General features: G+C 33.5%; 1 protein-coding gene across 4 annotated transcripts in view; it reads right to left on the reverse strand.

Moving 5' to 3' along the window:
• The window catches only part of FSTL5 (follistatin like 5), a 715,161-nt gene extending 695,501 nt beyond the window's left edge, over positions 1–19,660 (reverse strand). The window contains exon 1 of one of the 4 annotated variants that reach the window (XM_044767022.2): positions 19,019–19,660. The gene's annotated coding sequence lies outside the window, so the exon portion shown is untranslated. The remainder of the gene's footprint in view (positions 1–19,018) is intronic. The other 3 variants (XM_070505002.1, XM_044767023.2, XM_070505003.1) reach the window with 3 other exon arrangements.
• Positions 19,661–24,675: the final 5,015 nt, after the last annotated feature.

Here is a 24,675-nt window from a genome sequence, read left to right on the forward strand (position 1 = left end):
ACAGCACCTACACTTCTCTTCATAATAACCATGTATAATTTATATTTAATTGGGTCATTTTGTTTCTAATATAAGATATTAAATTACAATGATTTAAAAAAATCACTTTGAAAAGTGATTTGATTGTAGCTTGATTTATATTAAGGCATTTGTATATGCTTTTAAATTTAAATTTTATTTAATTCATTTTTATTTTAAAATTTTAATTATGAATTTTCTTTATCACTTACAAGTATTCCTTATATAACCTGAATCTGAGAGCAGATGATTATTTTTCTAGACCAGAAATTGTACCAAAAACAATCTTACATATGTTTAGCGGTAAACATATCGTTAATGCCCCTTGCTAACTGCATATATAATTGCCATGATTACTAATTTAAATTTCCAAAGCATATTATTTTCTTTTCACTTTTCTCTTTTTACTGCCATAGTTCCTTGGTTTCCATAATTGTTGTAAGTTGCACAGTTTTTGAGTACCTGGATCTTTAAATCGTCACATACAGTTTAAAAGATTAGGGCTTAGAATCTCAAATCCCAACAGCTAAGGCGACATTATATCTGACTTCTAAATACACGACACACACACACACGCACGCACACCCATGCAAATGGTACACCAGGAGACACACACTGTTACAGAGTTTCTAAGCAGAATTTTCTCTAAAGCTTTTTGTTTTCTCTCAAGATTACACAGTTGGAGTATGAACATTATGTACTGTTCTCATGATATTGCATATTTTAGTCAAAATTATTTACTGGGAAAATTCAAGACATTGAAACTCCCCGAGTGGTGCCCTAATTTCAGAGCTCCCATAATTATGTCTAAAACAAAACCTGCTGGCAGAGTTGAAAGCTTTATTTATAGCATCGTGAATGTAATGAAGAGCAGTGAAGGGCCTTCATTGGCCTCAGTGGGGAAAAGGACTTGCCTCGTGACTGGTCTGCAGGAGATAAACAAAACGTATTCTAATGTGATCCAAAGTTAATGAACTTTCAAGCATGCACGAAAGGAACAAAATTCAAATGCACACATCAGTGATTTATATAGCTATAACTTAATTATTTGGGAGGAATTTCCATTTGTGTTATATGTTCTATTATCGATGTAACTCAATTGGATTGCCATCTTATATTTGCATTTTAATGCACTAAGAGGATTTAATTTGAACTTTTCTCCCACAAGGCTATTCCAAATGGAAATTTATTTCTAGGTTACTATTTGAGCTGTATTCCATTCATTACAATCAAACATGTCAGAGTACGCTATGTTGCATACAATCACTCAGTGTGTGATTAGTATGGAATCAAATTCAACTTAATTTTTTAAATAATCTTGTCAGCTCTGAAAGATGACAACAAATCTAAACTTGTGCTTCTTCATGATGAGGTTGTAAACATCAAACAGCATTATGGTTGTTTTGAAAATTTGATTAGACAAATATAATGATCAAAAAGAAAAAAGCGGAAGCACATTACGTCAAAGACTCAATACAGCTAAGCAAAAAGAATTAAGTAAAATTTTATATGCACATATTATTGCCATCTGGTTTGTTAAATTGTTGTTTATAGAAATTCGTTTTTTTGTTTTGGAACCTCTGAATAAAATTCCTTTAAAAGTGTATATTTTACACCACTTGGCAAAAGTCATGCTGTGGTAGGTGTCCCACGTATAACATAGAGGAGGATGGGCATGGATGTTAGCTCAGGGCCAGTCTTCCTCAGCAAAAAGAGGAGGATTGGCAGTAGTTAGCTCAGAGCTAATCCTCCTCCTCAAAAAAAAATGTGTATATTTTAGAACGTGAAGCTAGTTCTAGATACTAGATATTCACACAAATTATTGTTGTATGCTGAAAATTAAGAAGTGAGAATCTTCAAAAAGTTAAAAAAAGTTTCTATATTATACAATAACATTTTGAATAAACACACACAAACACAAAAATGCAAATCCATACAAGCATGAATATTCACATATAAAGAAACTTATAAACATATAAAATATGAGAATTTATTTTTTAACAAATAATGAAAGGGAGATGTAATTAAGTCAACATCTTAGTGGATTTTAGGAAGTAAAATTCAAAACACATATTCAGAAACATTTAGGGCAATATGCCTATGGAATATTATCAGTACATATGATAAGAAGAATGTTTATTTTCAAAATATCTATGAAAATGCAAGTTCATAGAGGTTTTTATACAGTATTTACAGTCAAGATCATCTAGGTTACACAATAAATAATTCCAAAACCTCAGAAACCTACTTTCTTTAAGTGCATTTTTTGTCTGTGCTATCTATATGTTCACTGAGGGTTGGCTGGCATGAAAAGTATTTTCATGGAGCTTCTAAAAAAAATGAACTGATAAAGAGTATCTCATGTTGGGGCCAGCTTGCAGCCTAATGCTTAAGTTCAGCCTGCTCTGCTTTGGCAGGCCAGCTCCGTTCCCAGGCTCGGACCTACAACACTCATTGGCAGCCATGCTGTGGCAGTGACCCACATACAAAATAGAGGAAGATTGGCACAGATGTTAGTTCAGGGCTAATCTTCTTCAGCAAAAAATAAAATAAAATAAAAAAGGGTACCCCATCTTATGACACCCTCACATCAACATGGCCACCAGGATATGTCACAGCAACAAGAGAAGAAAATACAGAGAATCAAGCACAAGATTTTAAGTACGTCCAGACAAGAGTGAACTTGTTGTGTCTACTCTCCTATCACTGGTCAAACAAGTCACATGACCAGAGCTAACTTTAAGAAGATGAGACAATGTAATCTTTCTCTATGCTCAAATGATGAAGAGAATAAAAAATTACTGGGAATTAATAATTTCCACCATACTTCAGGTGCTTTAATATTATAAAGTTTATAATGTCCTAACCTCTATATTCTCCAAGGCTGGTGTTGAGACTGTTTTGAATTTCCTTAACTTTTTGAACAAGTGATTTTTTTAAGTGGAATATTTTCGCACTAAATTTCTATGAATATACCTTAAAACAGTAGTTTATGCTATATTTTAACTTAGGAACAGATAAACAGACTAAAAGTATTTAAGAATTGTGCTATAGCAATTAAGATTTTGTTGTTCTTTGATTATTAAAAGATAATTCTGATAATTTCTTACTTATATGCCATGACATTGAAGGAAATAATAACGGTTTTCTGAAACTCAGGCTTTAACTCATTCAGTATCCAAGGTTATTTTCTTTCTAACAGTTGGATGGTGATATCCATATATCTATGTCATCTATATCTACCTTTCTATCTATGTCTTTATGTCTCCATCTATCTATCTTTCATCTATTTATCTATCTAAAGAATACTTCATCTTTAATTGAAATATCTGTGAAGCTTTGAGGTGAATCTATTCCAAAGGAAATATCAAATATAGAATATCCTTTTCTAGGCTAAATTCCTTAGCATTGACTTTCTGTCATAATTTCTATGCTCCTTATAAAGAAGCCTAAAAAAATATGCTCAAATCTATGACTTTTGGTATAGAATAAAATAAATCACTATATCTGTGGCTAAAGTAGCCTTCTTGTCACAAGTTTTCTTCATCTTCCTCATTTTAAAATATTTTTATAGTTTTAAGCTTTAGATTTACAGAAAATTTGTAGACATAATACATAAACTATATGCTATATAGTAACCACATACCCAACAGCTTGTATCCCCTACTGTAAACATTTTACATTAGTATGATACATTTGTCACAATTAATAAACCAATATGAACACATTATTATTAACTAAAGTCCATACTTTATTCTGAGTTCCTTAGTTTCACCTAATAACCTTCTTCGTTCCCAAGGTCTGATTGAGGACATCACATTACATCTAGTCAATATGTTTCTGTAGGCTCTTCTTAACTGTGATCTCACTTGCTTTCTAATCTTTATTTTTTCAAAATTTTGTGAATATTCTTATCTGGGAATTAGTTTCAAAATGTATTGATTTATTTTTAGGTTACTCTCCCTAGCATAACATAGAAATGTTGCTTTTCAAATAATGCTAATCAAGTCCAACATCAAGAAGCATTTCACAAGAAGCTGTTTTCACAACAACAGGAAAAAATTGAATTTTAGATCTACAACGGTTCTTTGATGCTTGGTTTTTCCAAGCGTGTCCTACAATAAAAGCTCTAAGATTTCTTTGTAGTACAGAATTATACATTCACTCTGTTGCTGTGAGAAAATATAAGAGAGTGGTAAATCCAAACTGGATTTACATTTTTATACATCATTTAAGTTAAAATTCTGCTTGAGATCAATTCACTATCCCTTCTCTGAGGAAGCTTTCTAGAAGTATGTTTTACTGTTTGTATTGTTTCCTTAGTCTGTTTCTTGTTCACTTGTATCTACAAAATTAATGTTCTAACTATATAGACTACGTAGATAAATGACAGGCATTCATACTTGCTTGACTGACTCACCTTTATTACCTAAATTACAATCTAAGTTACGTAGAATCTGGCCCATCACTGTTCAATATTTAGTGAAATTTGATATCTAAAACTTAATAAATAATTGCTTAAACATAGAGGCTATCAGAATCTTCCCATATTAGATGAGTTTGTGAACAAATTAGACTATTCCACACTGGCTGACCAATTCTTTCCTTCTAACATCCACAAATAGTCTATCCTCAAACACAATTCAAACTAAAGTGAGAGAAAAGGCTCTATTTGTAATTTTTAGTGTGAAAATTATTGCGTCAATCTAAATTCCTTTTATGTCTTGAATTTGGACCATTTTCAACCATTATGTCTAGTATATACATAATTCCAGTGGATTTTCAACTTTTAATATATCAACATAATACTCGATTGAAAATGCACTTATCTGCATATTAATAAGTATGAAAATTCCAGCTGATCTGAGAGTTCCAGAGGATATATACACATCATACATTACAAAAAACAGAATATTACTTACTTCAAGGTAAACACGATTAAAGTTAGAGTATTCACTGTCAGTAATAAATTATCATATATGCAGTTCATGCTCCAAAAAGATAATTGTGTTCATGTTAAACATGTAAAAGTATTCTATAGTGTAGATCAAAACATGAGAAACTCTTGAAGTTCATGTGATTTATTACCATACTTTGGTTTTCTGAGTCAGGCATTGTTAACTTGCATTTCAAAAGAAATGATCTGCCAAACCATTTTACAAAAGAACATAGCTTATATAATTTGAAATAGATTTTAAGTGTTAGAATGATTACAAGGGGTAAACTTTTGAGAAGTTCCACATTTAGTACTCAGCCTGAAAAGAATTTACATTAAAAACAGTGTTTGACATTACTTAAGTTTATGTGAAGAAAAATATTGTAAAGTCAAAATCAAAATCTTTTGTTGTGTTATTCACCAGGGATTATAGCCTTGAGGTTCATAAATGGAGTTCTACTAGTCAAAAGTTATTACAGCAACAACCCCCCAAAAGGACGTGGCTATGTATCTGTTCAGAATTATACACAAAAATCTAGAAGTGTGGAGTAATTGAAATGTTACTCCTATATGGTTGAATCTAATCCCAATTAAAATGAAATGGCTTAATTTTAGTTTTCTCATTATAGAATTAGACATTAATAAAGATTCTTCCCACTGAAAAGTCAACTATATTGCTCCCACTGAAAAGTCAATGTAGGTTCTGTCGATTTGTCTATACATTTCTATCTACATTGGTATAGATATACATATATCTAAATAACTATTACAAAAATAAGACGATTTTAAGAAATATTTTTGTCCCTAGTAAACATGCTATCTTATGATTTTACTTAATTCATAAGTCAGTTTCAGTTTTATATTCAGTTTGACATCTGATTCTAAGATTAAATATTTGGAGTATGCCCTATGCCAGAAATAGAAATTCTGAAATTCCTCTATTTAGTGATAAGACTTGAATGAAAAATAAAGAGATAAAATTGCATTAATAAAATTAGTTTTATTTTCCCTCTAAATTAGGCAAAGCTATAATTCACAGTGCTTTTGCTTTTTTGCTAACAATATAGAATTTCTTCATTAAAAAGTAACGGATAATCAGGGTTACATTGAAATAATATATCTTTGTTTAGAACCTTAGATATTCAAGATATGTCTTTGAAGAAGTACTCTATGTACTGGAGAAACCCAAGTGTTTTCTCGAAAAACATACTGGGCCTAATATATTTTTATTGACAACTTTAGACATTGAAAAAATCAGCTTGCATAGAAAATATAACACACAAATTACAGGGTCCTTAATATATAGACATGCAGCGGTGAGCCTGGGAGGCCCATGTGTGACTCTTGTCTGTGACAGTGTGGACTTTACCCTCCCCAGAAGCTTTGGGCTCGGCTTTGGTTCTACCTCGAAAGCTCGTCTAAAGCTTTAGTGAAATAACTTATACGATGTCTAGAATCTTGCTTGAAGCCCAGTAATTGATCAATAAACAATGACTATTATTATTACTGTTTCATAGAATCAAATTTGCATTGATTCTGGAAAATCAAGTTAAAGTTCTCAGATTAATGGGCAAAGACACACAGAGAAAATTTACAACAGATGATTAATTCTAAGAAAGATATTAAAATGTCACATTCACTAATGAGCAAATGTAAATAAGAATGAGGAAAGCACAATTTTCTCTGTTAAATTAACAAAATTGTAACAGACAACACTCTGGTCAAACAGCTGAAGCATTACCAGCCTAAATGTTTTGATGTAATCATCATAGAAAATGATATGACAATAGCCATTTCTAAACTTAAGAATGATCAGGTGACTTTCCCAAGTAACTCAATTTCTGGGGAAATTTTATAAGAAATATAAAAACTTTGAATGAATTTCAAATATACATTTCAAATGTTTGTAGATCACTTGGCATTGATATAAAAACTGCACGCCAAACAATAGTAAATATTATATAAATTTTACTAAAATGCAATTTCATATTATCTCAATAAATCATATATTTTAGTATTAAATTTAACTGTATTATAGAAGGCAATTAATTCTAAAAATACCATTATGTAAGGAAAGAAATGATCAATTTAGTATTAAATCAAGACTGAATAATACTGTCACACTGAAACCATGTTAAGAAGTTATTAGGGGGCTGGCCCCGTGGCAGAGTGGTTAAGTTCTCCAGTCTGCTTCAGCGGCCCAGGGTTTCGCTGGTTCGGATCCTGGGCGTGGACGTGGCAGCGTTCATCAGCCCACGCTGAGGCAGCGTCCCACACGCCACAACTAGAGGGACCCACAACTAAAATATACAACTATGTACTGGGGGGATTTGGGGAGAAAAAGCAGGGAAATAAAAAAGAAGATTGGCAACGGTTGTTAGCTCAGGTGCCAATTAAAAAGAAAAAGATGTTATTAGCAATAAAATTTTGCTTCCTTTTCAAGAATGCTGCTATGTAAGAATAGCTCATTCTTACAGCATGGTAAGTTTTGAACTAAACCCTTAAGTGTGTTTAATACTCTCTGGTACATAGAAAAAAACGTAAAATTTTAATTTTAAAATTTATTCTACATTAGCAAGTCTTATATTTTCAGCAGATTTTGAAATATCATAAAGCAAAGTCCCAATCAAAAATACCCTGAGATTGGGGCTGGCCCCGTGGCCGAGTGGTTAAGTCCGCGGCTCCACTGCAGGCGACCCAGTGTTTCGTTGGTTCCAATCCTAGGCGCGGACATGGCACTGCTCATCAAACCACGCTGAGGCAGCGTCCCACATGCCACAACTAGAAGGACCCACAACGAAGAATATACAACTACGTACCTGGGGGCTTTGGGGAGAAAAAGGAAAAAATAAAATCTTTAAAAAAAAAAAAATACCCTGAGACAGTTGTTACTCTCACATTTATAAAATATGTAAATAAGGGGCGTGGCTCCTGGGACGAAGTTGCCAAGTACAAACATCAGTTCTGTGTAAGAGTTTCAGAGGATGGATGTCCTTCAGCTTTGCACCAGTTTTTGAGTTTTAAAAGGATGCTGCTACAGGTGTTGCAGTGTAATAAAAACACATGTTTAAGCCCAGTGTATTTAAGCCAGCCAGTAAACTTTTCGGATATGGACCGTCATTTCTTATGACCGTCACAGGCTTAATTTAAGCCTATTGATGTTTTATAGAAGTCTTTTCAATACTACGCCCCTATTTTTCATGTTTTCTTTTCTGGATCAAGAACCCTGTGCTAAGACCTAAAAACTGGGGCAGTAAAAACCTCAGGCTCACAAGGTGGTCTTCATAGTGTTCCAACAATTTATATATCAAACTCATTCATTTATTGTAATAAATAGGACAAAGAAATATAGAAAGAAATCTTGCAGCACCTTCAACTATTTAAATAATCATGAATTTCACTTCAGAAAGGTTATTTTGCACTTAAAAATATCTTTACTTCCTACACATGAATAAGACTATTTTTGAGGAGAAGCATAGTGACACTAGAAAGCTGGTATCAAAATATCCTTAATGCCTCCTTGTGCTCCCTCTACTGACTTTTAGACAGTTGTTAACCCTAACCGAGATATTCAACAAAACATATATAATTAACGAGATGTCCAGTCGAGTGCTAGCATCTAGAGCGGTTTTCACAGCTGGGCACACAGTTCTCCTCCATGCATTATCAATTAAGTCATACTATCCGTGCACAGACAAGGAGACAAACTCAGTGAAAGCCTTTCCGCTTCCTGAGAGCTCAGGAAACTTGGGAAACAGGACACTTGCCAAAATAAATAAATAAATAAACAGTTGTAGAGGGTATTTATTTGAAATTTTTGTTGTTATGAATTGTAAATATGCAGATTTAAAATGCAAAGCATTGCCTACAAATTTTTCTCTTCACTTTTTAATATTTTTAGCTCCATTAATTATGGCTTCATGACAAATCTCACCAAAGGAAATAATTCAGGCAAAGCATTGGCACGATTTGTACAAGTTCTTTCAAGCCTTACTTTTTTGTAAATGCACTAACTTTTGAGACTCTGCCAAAGGATTGAGATATTGTGCATCTAACTGTTGCATTTATTTTGTAAAGTTGTGGATGTATATTTATTACATTTATTTTCTTTGGTTCCTCTTTACATGGTCCCATGATGTCATACCTTTTGTAAAAAAACATAATTACATAATAACTAGTAAACACTGTGGTTTCTCAAGCATGTGCACAAACCCAAAAGGCATTCTAAGCATTTCTCTTTCCCTAATAATGCCATAGTGTCTGAGATAATGGATCATCTGATATAAATACCAGCTCATTGGATCATTGCCTCAAAGGAACATAGATTTCAGAGGACTTCAGTTTTCTATGAAAGAATGTGAAGTTCTGAACAAATAAACTGTACAATACACAAACAGTACAAACTAATTTTCAGAAATTAACTTTAAGTCCCAGAATGTAGTTGCAAAATGCTCTGTATAGTGAATTTAAAAGTGGAAAGAAAAATTAATCTAAATAACATATTTTAAATATATTGTAGTGCCAAACAAGAGAACTAATTTTCATTAACAAGAAAATCACAAAAAGAATAATTTTTTTTTTCCGGATGGAATTCTTTCGGTTTTTGCCAATAATTTGACATTCATGACTGAGAGAGATATTCCAAAGAACACACACAAATGGCCAACAGGTACATGAAAAGATGCTCAACATCACTAATGATCAGGGAAATGCAAATCAAAACCCAAATGACATATCACCTCACACCTGTTAGAATGGCTATTATCAAAAAAACCAAAAAGTAATGTGTTAATGAGGATGTGGAGAAATTGGAACCCTTGTGCACTGTTAGAGAAATATAAAATGGTACAGCCACTATAGAAAACAGTATGGACTTTCCTTAAAAAATAAAATTACCATATGATCCACCAATCCTGCCTCTTATCCAAAAGAATTGAAAGCAGGATATCAAAGCGATATTACACTTCCATGTTCATTGCAGTATTATTCACAATAGCCACAACTAATGTTAACTTATCAGAAACTACTTAATGTTATCTCAGAATGGCAGAGATGGCTCCTAGGATAACCCTTATCTGAGGTAACACTCTTATCCCTTAGTAATCCTTTACCAGTTTTACTTTTCATCATAATACTTACCAACATCAGACATTATCTTTTGTCTTTATTAGTTTGCTTATTGTGTCTTTGCACAGGAAAAGGAGAGTGGGAACTTTGTCTCTCTCATTCCTGCTCAACACCCAGCACCCAAATGGGTACCTGAGACATAGTAGGTATTTAATCAATATTTTCTGAATTAATAATGTATTTTATAATAAATATGGTATTTTTTTAAAAAAACATATTGTTTATTGAAATTAAAAATTGAATTTCTATGTCATTTAATTTTCTTTAGCTTTTTTGAAGATAAAATCACCTTAATTGTATGTAAACTATAAAAGGTATAAGTGCAATGAAATGTTTCTGTATAATTGATGTTAGTAAAAGTAATTGTCTAATTATTTACCAGTCCTCACACCAAATAAACAAGAACACAGTTACTAGTATCATATGTGTGATATTCTTTTGAAGACAACATTCTTTTAAAATGTAAAGTTTTTCTTTCAAAGTAAATATAAAATAAATTTCTTGTACTTTTCCTAAATACTAAATGTAACTATGACTTTCACCTTTTATATAATTTCTATATCATCTTTAAGGCATAATATTAAATATAAATTCCTGACTGATTTGCATGGAAAGATTCCATGTTCCTTGAAACAAGATAATAATCTTATCATTTTATATTTTCAAGTAGTTGGAGATCAAAGACAAAAACGTGAAAACAGAGTAGATAACCAAAATCTAAAATCTAGAAACATTAGCCAACCATGAGCATAAATTTATTAGTCTTATATGTGCAAAGCACTGCACAAATTTATTCTAATCTTACATGTACAAAACACTACATAATGGAAGCAAACATAAAAAATAAAGTTCAATAAGGATTAAATAATATATATTTGAAGTAATTTTAAACAACATTTTGCACACATGGAAGAAATTCCTAGGTATCTTCCTTTAAAAAGAGTTTAAGATTAGTTAGAAAGAACAGCCTAAGACACATTATAAAATCCAAATGCAATGCCAGACTGTCCACTGCATAGTTCAGGTCATAGATGCTGGGTGTGAGAGAGAAGAGCTCAGTGGCACTACAGCAATGAAGGAAGACTCTAAGGTTCAACTAGAACTTGAACCAAGTATGACAGGCAGAATTCTAACATGAATCCCAATGACCCACACTCTTGTATAATTACCTTAACTTGTGTGTAGGCAGAACCTTTAACTTGCTTTTGACCAACAGAATGTGGCAAAGGCGATATGATCTTGCTCTTGTGATTACGTTATGTTAAGTGGCCAAGAGGAAAGATTTTAAGATGCAATTAAGGTTCCAAATCAGTTGACTTTACCTACATCAAAAAGGAGATTATTGAAGCTGGACCTGACCTAACGAGGTGAGCCCTTTAAAGGCAACTCCCGAGGTTAGAAACTAAAAGAGTCAGCGGGATTCTTATCTGGCCTTGAAGAAGTAATCTTCCATGAATTCTGAGGTAAAAGAAGTAAATCCTGCCAACAGCCAGTGATCTTGGAGGAGGAAGCTGAGCCTCTAATAAGAGCCTATCCCTGGCTGAAACCTTGATGTGAGATCCTGAGCAGAGGATCCAGCTAGTCTGTACCCACACTTGTGACCCATGGAAACTGTGAGATAAATGTTTATGCCACTAGAGTTATGGCAAATTTTATGCAACAATAAATCACAAACATATACATGTAAAAAACATGGACATCTTGGTGATATCCAGGGTGACACTGATATAACCTTTGTTGCAAAAAAACTACAGAGACTCTGAAAAGCACATACAAGCACAATATGCTCTTATACTGTGAGAACATTTGGCTGAAAACAGAATGGGGGGTAGGTCGGGATTCTTCAAAATACAAGAGTCCAGGTAGGGCTTTGTGTTTATACAAAGGGAAAGCATCATGTTTTATATTTTGATCCATCTCTGTTTTACATATGTATATTGCACATACGAGAAAATTGAAAATCAGATTGATTACTTGCAGGATCTAAAACCAGTTAGAAGAATCTTTAAAACAAGCAAAGAATTTCAACTTAATATAGCAAAAATTAGAGATCTACTGATGATTTCTGAACACAGTGACATTTCAAAGCTTACTTTAATCAAGAAGAATTTAGAAGAGGTATGAAGTCTGTATCAGCAGAGCATAATGATTATGATCATGCAGCTGGTTTCAGACAGAGCTTGGTCTGACTCCCAGCTCTGTGGGCAATACAACTCTTTAAGCTTTGGATTCTCAATATCTACCCCATGGGGCTGCACATGTAAAATAAAATGATGTTTATAAATACTTAACACCCTGAATGGCATATTAAGAATCATCAAAACTTTTACTTGCTATTATTATTATCGTTAATTATTACTACTTCAGAAAGAAAGAAGGTCAAGGTAGACAATGTCAAAATAATTCTAGATGAGTTGGAATAGTCTAAGTCAAGGTAAAAATGATAAGAGGAGAAAATAGAAAATAGAGTATTAGATAAAGCTGTATTACAAAGGGAAGAACATCAAAACGTGGGAACTCATTGCATATAGTATAGTAAGAATGATGTAAGTTTAAAGCATCTATGAATTTTCGGACCAAGGTGAATGGAAAAAGAGTATGACATTAACTGACAGGCAGAAAAATTAGGATGGGGGACCATGCTAGGGATGAGAAGATGAGTTCATAGCGTTTGTGCTGTCACCATGAAATCAGAGTTAAAATGTCTAGCACACCTTTGTAAATACATTAATGGAGTTCAAATGCGGGCTAGAGCTGTAGACTTGGAAGACATCTGTGAAGAGAGAATAATTGTAGCTGTTGAAGTGAATGGACTTCCCTTCGGGGCTCCACAGAGAATGAGGAGCAGTGAGTGAAAAGCATAGCATACAAAGTGGTACAGAAAGTTCAAGATTAAAAACTTTTATACCAGGCTTCATTTCAAAAGTAAAACATTGGGTATTGCTAACCAATATGTAAAATATTTAATAAAAATCCCATAAATCTTTCCACTTTTAAGTTAAACTTTCTCCACAAATCAAACTTTTCTATCTCCTTTGGGATCCATTTAATAAGGACAACCCAAAACTTCGATAATGAGGATTCACCAGGGAGGCTGATGCAACTCTGTGGCGCACCTGGGAGCTGCGTTATAATTACTGCCGCCAGTATTCACCTCTTCTCTTACCCAGTTGGCCTAAATGCTGTATGAAAACAAAGAGTATCAACTAGTGGTCAATATTTCCTTTGTACCTCACATAGTGTAAGAAATAATAGAATAAAGTATTTAACATTACCTAAGTATTCAAGACCCCACTTTAGACTACCTCTTTTGTATTGTGCTTCAAAACTACTAATTTTATTTTGATTACTATTTTATTTCACAGACTATTTGAAATATGAGCAGCTAACTAATCTCAAGGTTTAAAGATGAGTAGTAGTTAATAACATAAGTGGTGAGTGATTGACGTGGGCTGAAGTTCAATATATATTTGTATTTGAGTTTGGCATCTAGTAGGACTTTTTAGGGAAAAAAGACTTGAACTCTTAAGAAACATTAACTGCCTTATTCTATTCTTTCTTATTCTGTTTGAAAAAGAAAGGGAAATGTTGTCTGCTTCTAATATTTTGAATAGTCATGAGATCGAATAATGTAGCACCTGTCTAACATTAAATATAGAGGAAAATTCCCTTAGATCTCTGGTATTGTGCATTCTAAAGTGTGTATGCTAAAGAATCTATGCCATAAAATCATTTCACTATAACTTAATGATTAAGGGAAAGACTTGGGAAAAAGGAAAGAGAAGTATTCACATTTGGTAAAGAAAGCATCACAGGAGGAAGCCTGGTTTTAAATAAGACACACCCAGTTGAATATCTGAGCTAAACAGAAGTGATACAAGTGCACAGTGCTGTTGCAGGAGGACTGAACTTGGTTTGATTCTCTAATCCACCTATTCTGGTTGTATGACCACAGGCTGGAGATGTGGAGAGCTGTGATCAGAATTTCTGCTATCTCATATCTAAAATGAAGATAATGTGAACTTTTTACATGGTTATGTAAATGTTAAATAACTGAATACGGATAAGATGAATAAAATACATATGCACATGTATAAATATGGATAAAATATATATATTTACACATATTAATATTTTGAGTAATATGTTTTACTGTCTTGTTCCTCTTCTTATATAAGCAAATCCAGGCTCAAAGGCCTTATGCTGAAATATCAACAGGTAATCCACCATGAGACAGCAAATGTGTTTACTAGTAGCAACTCATTGGTCCTTTTCTTTGGAAAGATGAATGGGACCACTTCATTAATCTGAAATGAGGCAGTTCAGAATCTCGTTGATATCAGGACCACAGCATTTACTGTGGCTTTGAGAAAAAGGGGCACATAACAACAGAGTGCATGGGGGCATTTGTCACTTCATGTGAGTAAAAACCTTTATTTTTATTTTTGAGGGTTTAGAGATTAGAAAAAATAAGGCCTTGGTGATCATTAAAACGTTATATAAAGTGTTTGGTAGAAGTGATCTAATCATGAAAGGTAAATTATTTCCATTTCATCATCATCTTTGGGGAACATAGTTCAGGCTTGTATGTTTTAATTGCTACCTTGGTGCTATGTGCCTAGAGAAAATAGATCAACAAAATAAGTTTCTCTTAACTGTCACTTACAATGAACATATTTAAATAGAACTCAATGAAAAAAAGTATTTTCAAATCTTTTGCATTGTGCTTTAGAATTTCTAACAGTGGTATAAACTAGTTATGAATTGGAATAATACTGTCTGTATTGATATGCAAACGAACTCACTAAGCAACCACTTTGCTTTAGAAATTTTCATAATTCAATATCAAAAGACACATCAAATTAATATTAATTACTTGATTTTAAAGCAAGAAAGTTCAGAGTTAAGCAACTCTTCTTCCCACATTTTACCACATCTATACATGAGAACACTGATACACAAGGAATAAAAATATTTTAGATTAGGGATATCCAGGCTCTGTTTCTTAGAAGTTCGTGGCTTGCTATCGGAAGATACAGGAAGTAAACTGAAGGTATAGGAAGTAACCCTGAGGTGTCTCTTAAAGAGAGTAACTTTCAAATCCTTTATCAGAACTCATATTTTCTCAGAATCAATGTAGTACTGTAAACTCTACATTATGCACACATCCATTCTGTTTCTTATTCCTCGAAAATTTTCATTTCCAAGTGTCCCTTCCGTTACCATAGCACGAGAGCTAATGAACAACATTTTCATGGCAAAAAACTGGTGTGTGCTCAAGCATATTAGCTTAAATAAAAAATAACAGTAATTAGAAGACATATTTGCCACTAAAAGTTATACATTGTATTATAGCTTATTATGAAAATTATTTTTGTATTAAGTAGTATTTCTTGAACTTGTATATTCCAGATCATTGCCATTACATATTTATGGTAGAGTAGAATTTACTAAAAATTATATATATATAATGCATATAAATATACATCATATACACACACATTACTCATTATATCAAGAACTTGTAGTATTGTTTAATTCTTACTTTTTCAGAAAATCCATATTAAGACTCATTGGAATTCTGAATTTATCATAAACATTATCTCATCTATTATAAAAATATTAACTTTCTCAATACCAAGGTGATTAAAGCACAAGGGGATCAATTGTTTTGTTGTGTGGTGACCTATTTAATGGGAAAATTAGGATTGTCCACAAAAGATCCTACAGCTCACCTTAAGTAGACTATGCCCAAAGGACATTGGATGTGTTGAAGCAGAAGGTGATTATGTCTGTTTGGTAAAGGATAATTGGTCACATGGCTGTTACAATGATGTTAATAACAGGAAGTATTTTTTCTAGCTTATTAGTTCACAAGACTCTTTTGAATTCTATAATATAGTAGGTAATAAAAAATATTAGAGTTAGTATGTTGATTTAGGGCAAAGATGAAGGACTAATAGGAATGTATCAATCCAGGCCTTTTGCTTTCATTGACAAATGAGCATTAAACGTGAAAAGTGGCCATTAGTCAAAGAAAATTCTAAATAAACTGTTACTTGCATAATCTCTTAAATATATTTCTAAAAGTTACTTTTAAAAAGTCAGTTCACTAAAACTTTGTAGCATATTTCAAGTTTATTATTACTTCCTTTATTTCTCTATTGTACATGTTAGTAAATAGAAGAAAAAAAGAAAGCAATATTTAGCCCCGATAATGTAAGATCAAATTGTTTCACCTTTAACTTAAGTCCTACCAAACAAACATAGTTATTCATCTTATTTGTAAGGGGAAATAAGACATCTATCCAGTAATATCATATTTTAATTTTTATCTAGATCAACATGCTTTAAGAAATTGTGAAACTAGAAAGACAACTTGAGCATGTCATGTGACATACAATTAAATTATTTCAATAATTTTTTATAAACTTTGTAAAAGTTCATTATCTTGAAGTAAAAAGTGCTATATACACTTGTAGTGCCCATGCAATGAAATGAAATTAATGCTTTAGCAAGCTATCTATTGTTGTGGTATTGAATATTCCTTTGAATTTCACACAGACAAGTTATAACTCCAAAGTATGGTCATTCCTTTGTGGAGCAAAGAATTAATGAAAGGCCACCACATTTGAATATCTCTAACAGGTGTTTTCAAAGGTGGCGATTTTATTTGTTTACAGCAAGAATCACATTCTATACCCAAATAGTATCTCTCATGTGCTAAATTTGGGTTTGTTATGGTCACCCAATTTTACCTTACATGAGAACTAAGATATAAAAGCTAAATGTGTAAAAAGAAATCAGGGGAAAATGCTTCTAATATCTTACCTTTTCAATTTCATCAAATCTATCTTACCGGTTTTGTTATTGCCAATAGCTTATTTTGATTTTAGTACTTAAACATCTCACTATGGAAACATGAAACTTCGTCTGAAAGAATTCCAGATATTGGTAGTTCAAGGTAACTGTTTATAATTTGAAACAGAGACATACATCTTGGGAAACTTTATGCAAAAAGAAATCAGTGAGATACTCAAACACATATGGATGAATACAATGTTTCTATATGCTACTGCCTTTCAAGTTAGTTATAAAATTAAAATATATATTGATGTTTCAATATAATAAAAAAACCCTGAAATTAAAAGAAGCCATAATTCTGTGTAAAATTCCACTGAGTATTTATACCAAAATAATTAGTTTCAAAGAGAAAATTTCAAAATGGATAGAAGAGCAGAGTTATTCTATATTCATTTAAAGAAGGCTGTTTGGAATAAGGTTCATGGCCCAATGTTTCATATATCCTACTTTGCTTCTCTACCTGCTTAGTCTTTAAAAATTTGCGTCAACATTTAATGGAAGATCACATGACTGACAGGAATCCTACAAAGAATATCTGCCCAGGGTAAAACCTGGGGAAGACTTAAGGGGATTTACATTCAACCTCTAGTGTTGATGATATCTATTTCTTGTAACAGTTACTCTCGTGTAGGACTGTACTGTCAATAAAATGAAAAATCTCTACCAGAAGGAATTATTTTACATCATAAACTCTAAAACTAAAGTTCATCCTTGTTAAGTGTAATGCAAGTAGAGTAGAAATTTTTATGATAATTAAAAATATACAAATATTTAAAGTTAACTTAGTGTACTCTTGGTTGCTGAAAAACATAGCGCTAATCAGTTGAACGATACTTATTAAGTCTGAAACAGCTTTTATTTTACCTATTCTTATTAATACAGGACGTCTAGTTGCATCCTGAACTCTCTCCCTGGGATGTAAATGAACTCCCCCATGTCCTCCCAGCTATCGTTTATCCTTAATCTAATGTCACTAAATGATATAAATAAAAGATCATAATTTTATTTATCAAATCATCATGCCTGTCAAATGAAGTCATAAATAGTAATAAGCAATACACAGAGCACTGGCTAACTTCTATCATTTAATCATTGTTCGCTATGAGAAGTACTGTTCAGTGGTTTTTCTGCACAGAATTCTTTCTCTGTACACACTTAAAATACACTGCCAGTTGAAAAAAGGAACATAGCTTCAAAAGAAAATCTCCTAAGTAGAGAAAAGCTCTCTGTTAAGCATGCAAGAGGTTAAACATTGCTGAAATAGCGAGACATTTTCTCAGCCCACGCTTCCCAGTTCCATTCAATTACCAACAGCACTAGCGACTATAATACAAGCTAACACTGTGTTATTAAATCAGAGTTTCCCGTTTACATCCACCTCCAACCTGAGGGGGCGAGGAGGGGGTGACATTTACTAGTCAATAGCAGAACAAACAGCCCCCAACTTGGAAATACACATGACCTTGGGGTGTAGAATTTCCAGAGACTTAGTTTCACAAGTTTTATTTGGATCTACTGCATAACAGCACATCTAAATGAACCCAACATGATATAAATGCTCCTATCCCTACCACCTCCCCTCTGAAAAATGTTGAGAGCTCTGCACTTTGCAGTTTATGCTTTACATACCAGAGGTAATATTGATTAATCAGAGATTAGTCCATTCAAATTTTTTTGAGGTCACATTTGTTTTAAACAACTTGTTGGTTGATTTATTTACTGTAATTTAGTAACATATTTGGGGGCTTGCATTGAATGGTTCCTATTCCTTGAGCCATGCCAGAGCGTTACTTTACAAATATTTATCTTTATAAAGCAAGATGTAACATGATGACATTAACTTCACAAAAAAACAAAGCTCTCAACTTCCCCTCTAGAATTCTGTGCATAATCACCAATAGATGCTCTTGTAATAATAACGATAATAGTAATTATTAAAATAATTATTGCAATCACTGCTAAAAGTCCCATTTCAAATTACAAAAATAATCAGAACTTGCTTTTAAATTTTTGTATGGCAATCTGCATTGCTCCCTCATTTTTAAACATTTATAACGATATTCTTTTTCTTACCTTATTTTAACAGTCAAAAAAGTCTCCCAGAAAGATTCCTAAACGATGTGGATATATAAATCACAATAATAATAATGATTAAAAAAACTAAAAAGATGGTCTTAGCTGGGAAAGGATAAAATAGTTTGGTCTGAAACTATAGAAATCTCCAAAGTCACGCCTGAATGGGCGCCCAGGTGGAAAACAGAGGAAGACTCTCGTCCACGTCGGATACCACACTCCTTTGTCAAGTTGATATGGTCCAGCTGCTGAAGCGGGTCCCGCAGGGCACAGAGGGTGCAAGAGGGCGTTGCCTCGAGGTACTGGAGCAACCGGTCCGCTCGCGCCCCAGATTCAGCACCGACAGCACAGTGGACAGCACCAGCTCCTCTCACCTCCAGTTTGTCTCAGTCACTGAACCAGGCTGATTCTCGCGCCTCCTCCCAAAGCAAGAACTGCTGCCACTCAACCCGGGCGTGCCCCGCCCCCACCATCTGACGTAACTATTTTGCATATCAACTCCCTGAGAGGTGCGGGGCCGCCCCCTTGACTGGGCTTCTGCTGGGGTCAGCCGAGGCAATTGAGGGAACAAAATCCAGGCTTATGATCAACGTGGGCATCATTGGACTTCACGACCCTTTCAGAAGCAGTCCTGAAGAAACTAAAATGCTTTCGGCGCTGCATGAGCCCTTGCCTTCGCTGGGACTGCCGTTTCTGTGCGCTCTAAAAGATTGCTGCTGGCACAGCTCTGGCAGGAAGATGGGGCGGAGAGTGGGGCCAGTGGGGCACTGAGAGGAGAGGCTGGGAAGGCGGGTGGAGAAGGGACTGGGGAATAGAATGAATCTATTCTACCACTCCAGAAAATCTCCGATCTTTTTGATCTTCCTAGCCAAACTTTCCTCCTTCTGCCTGCCGTTTGTTTACTGGAAAGGATGTGTTTGGTGTTCCGTTCCCTTTCCTCGGTTCACGGAGCTGCTAGAGGGAGTCGCTGCAGCAAAAACTTGTTCCGGAGGAAAAAAAAAATGCTTTGAGCACTGGGAGGAAATGTGAAAGCTTGCAGTGCTTATCATCTTCGTAAACAGAATCTTTTCTTAAAAATTTTTATATGTGTGCTGCGTAATATATCTTAGACTTCATGTGTTCCTGTAAAACCTGCAGAACCTTCCCTCTTCTCGTGATTTAAAAACGTCATCATGCTATACAGAGTTGGAGATTTCAGGGTTAAAAAAATCATTTAATAGTGAAAAAAGTGAAAGTTCTGAGCTTCGACTTCCACTGCCAAAATCCTGAAGGTTACGCAATATTTATTATATCTGATATATCAATTGTTCTATGAAAGATGGGGTATGCTGGAAGCATTTCATAGCCTTTAGCACTTCTCTCAGTATATGTGATGTTTCTTGTCCCGGTCAGGCTCTAAGGGCCTTGACAGCAAGAGAAAGGGGCGCTGCCATGCCAGATGCCTGACTGCTTAAACTTGTAACCAAACACTTTTAGTGAACTGAAACTATCAATCATCCGGAAGGGTCATTATTCACATGCCATCCACATGTCCCACCTACAGCCCTCAGGACTTACTTGTACAAAGAAATGAGGAAATAAAATTAAGCCTAAATATTCTTAAGTTGGATAAAACATTTTTCATAAAAAGTTTAAGAGATTTTGTAGCATTCAACACATCATTTTTTGTCAAAATGCATCATAGTCCAGTATAATTCTGGTATTCCAGTCTAATACAGTTTTGCACTGGATCCACTCATGAGTGTTTTCAGGGACTGTGATGAAATGAGTACACTTGTTTATTTTCCTATCAGGAAAAATAAATAATAAATTTGATTTTCTGCGGTGTTTAAGAAATTGAGGAAGCATATTTACTTTGTGCATATATATATATACCCAAATTCTTTCTTTGTAGTTACTTGAACAGGAGGAAATTGAGAAAAACCATGGTGATTTTGCTTCTGTGGGAACTTTCTTTTTACCGCTTAGCATCTGCATAAACCTCTCTCTTCAACTTTATTCCATAATTTGTCAATTCCTTTCCCAAATATTCAATTCCCTGGGAATGTCCTTCCAACACATCTAGATCATAATGCCTGCATTTGAGGTAATTTGCAATGTTTTCTTTTCCTCTGACAACTATTGATTTTATGTAAATATATAAATGACAAGTGCCATGCCATTTGCACAGCTCATTATATACACACACTCATATATAGACACAAATAAACCAAAAGTGCCTCAGTTCCCAAAGTGATTTTAATAATGGTTCCAGACACCACCGTAAGGCATGAAAGATGACATTTGGGAGCAGATGGGCATTCTACAATTACAATTACAATGCAGCCAGTTGAATGACCTGTACTTAGGCTGATCAAAGCACACGTTATGCCTCTTTTGAAAATGTCACATGGCATATTTTGATCTGCTTCATGCCAACATGCCAAAATGTCAGAGAAGACTTAAAAGTTCACTGTGGAAATATATAGAGTGTGTTATAAAAATTCGTAAAAAATTCCACCAAAGCCTGTTTCCTCTGTTGTTTACAGACACTATTTTTCAGTTCACTCCAGTGATCATATTGTTTGGGCTATGAATGAATTTGAGGCAGGCATAATATTATTCAAAAGCCTAAGGGGATGAAACTGGAAAACAAACCTATGTTTCAAATATGGAAGGAAAAAAGAAGACTATTTTCTCATTATCTCTAAAAAAATGAGAGAGAGAGAAAGAAGAAAAACATAAATGAAAGAAAAGAAGGAAAACTATTTTGGCATGGATGCACACATGCAGAAAAGTATTGAAAGGGCTGCACCCTCCTAGGGGATTCTAGGTTTTGTTCCGTTCTAATTGGCTGTGTGACTGAGATCAAGTTGTTGAAACTCTTTCATCACTCATTACATCATTTGTAAAATTTGGGGATTGTACTAAGTTATCTCTAAAGTCCCTTACATATCTGTCATTCTGTGAGTCTATTAAAGAATTCAAAAACTTCATATATTTCTATATTAGAATTCAAGATCTTAAGAAATTGCCTCTTAGGTGGTATAAATTGGCATCTGGTTACTAAGACCATGAAAATGGTAGCTTAGGGTAATTAGTTTGGGAGGTGTGGAAAGGAGCTCAATGACTAGGATCAAGGATGAGACTAAGAGAGGTCAACAAAGAAATTTTACTTACTTAGGATGAAACTAAGAGAGGACTGAATGGATCTGTTAAAGTAGTCGCTTATTTTTATATAAACCATATTACAGTATTCTCACTATAGTCACGCATATAATTACTGTTCAAGATACGTAAACTGTAACACAATAATAAAATGTAAGGCATGCAAAAAGTGATTATATGGATTTTTAGTTGTAAATTTTCACTGGAAAGATGACTAAAATATTTAGTAAAGGTATTAAGGAAAATATCTTTAAATTTGAATGACCAACATCTAGTTAAGGATTTTAAACTTGGGTAATTTACATGAACATATTGAAATTTAACAAAGAAATTATGAAGCTCATTGTGCTGTTGTCTTGTGCGTATTTATACTTGCATGAGAGGCTTACCTTTTAATCACATTGCTTTTCAGTTCTCTATCTTTGGGCTCCTGTAGTGTCATCAAATTTTACAAGCTCATTTTCAAATTATAATTATTCAAATGTATTTGTAGTACATTAGAATAATAAATACTCTAAAGATAATAACAGTGTATGCTTTGTTAATTTTCTTTATGAATCTATTATGAGAAGGTTTGGTGCAAATTAAGAACTTTCTTATTTTGAAAAGCAAGCATTCACTACTTAATTTGGGGGGATCAAAATAAAGCAGGAACAAGAAAAAAATCATAGCCCTAAATGACCAAGCCTTACTTAATTAAAGAGAGCAATAAGATTACAACATAAGCACAAAATGTGTCTAAGTTAGAGATCTCAGTTCTCTTGCAATGTGAACTTCTAAGTGATTGTGCTTTCTTCTGATACATATATGCACACAGTGTTTTTAAAGACTGGATGCCGCATTTAACAATCTGTTCTTATAAAAAAAGAATTTTTGAAATTTAATTTTTTCTCTTGCTCCGTAGGCCTTTTATTATCAATTCCAAATGATAGATAGTCAATGCTTTGCAACATTTGGAATATTTGACCCTTGAAAGTATATTTTCCTTTCCCCACTTTCTCTTTTTGTTTTTCTTCTTTCCTTCCCTTCCTCCTTTTCTAACTCTTGCTCCACCAGGGTCTTTCTCTCTCTCTACATATCTTTTATTTTACCTTAATATTCTATTAATAAAACATTTATTAGTGATGTCTGTTGTGTTATAGGATATTTAAATACAATATTGTGTTATTTAATAGAATGTTTAATAAATTTAATAGAAGTTGTATCTAAATTTCTTAGCTAACCCAGAATTGCCATCTTAAATGCACTTTGTGTGTGGGGGGAGGTGAAGAAGCATGGGTGGAAGAGGAGTTTCAAATATACCGTCTTTAAAGTATGGGCCTAAAGTTTAGGATATAAGAATCAAAACCTCAATAAGAATATATAAAGCTACAGACTGAAGAAGGCTATTGAGTTACACACACACACACACACACGCACATGCATGCTCATTTTTGACCATTTTGCTTCATAAGTGGTATTTGCAATCAACTACATAGTTTTCATGATACTGGATTGGTTAAATTTTTGAAACTTTCAATATATGTTGAAAATTGAAATTATGTTTATTTTATTGTCTCCACTATCATAGTGCAAGTATTGTATTGATTTTGAATAAGATCTTGTTACATTTGTCATGAATAATATAAAAGTAAGTTGTTTTCTTACTAAGATTTACTTTCACACATAGGGATATAAACTAAAAAAGACTATTTTTATAATGTTTATTCATGAATCCACGATCAAATGGAACATTTCATAAAAGATTTGAGATATTTTTTAGAAATATCATGCTAAAACTTGGATATAACTCTTTATTCTATCCCTCAAATTTGCAGACCAACACACATATGAACTCTTTAACTCCCCCTGTGTAAATAGGCTTTTCAAATTTCACAAGAACCTGGGAAAATGGTTACTATGAACAAAAGGTATAGGTTCAAGAAATTGGTTAATTTCAATGTATTGAGGTAATATTAGAGAAAAGACAGAACATGTGTCAAGAAATGTTGCTTAACTGGAAAGCTAAAACCAGCAGCATTTAACAGAGCAATCTAGGTTGGGTTTTAAGGAATAGATTTGTTTATTATCATCAATAATCTGGGGTTCATTATCATCAATAATTTGGGGCCAGATTTAAATTCTGAATTTGAATTCAGAATTAAACATTCATGGGCCATTCAAAGGACCACTGTAGACTACAATGAAAGGTATATACCATGGGTCCTGAGTGCAGAAAGCCCTGTAAATGTAATATTTTTCTCATGATAAGCAAGATCCTTAACTTTATAAGTTTTATCTTCTAATTTGAAGGGAAAAATAAAACTTGCTCTTTATATAAGCATATCAAGGGTAATAAACATTAATAGACAAATTTACCAGACTCAGGTTTGTGTTATCTACTCTAGTTTTCATGTTTTTATCTACTTCATTTAATCACTCCTTTATAGACATGCGCCGTCTGACTTCCAAGTGATACAACTATAAATTTCCCCCAGGGCTATATTTTGCCTTTCTGTTTTGGCTTGGTA

The sequence above is a fragment of the Equus asinus genome, chromosome 3, assembly GCF_041296235.1.
Source record: "Equus asinus isolate D_3611 breed Donkey chromosome 3, EquAss-T2T_v2, whole genome shotgun sequence".
Classification (NCBI taxonomy): domain Eukaryota; kingdom Metazoa; phylum Chordata; class Mammalia; order Perissodactyla; family Equidae; genus Equus; species Equus asinus.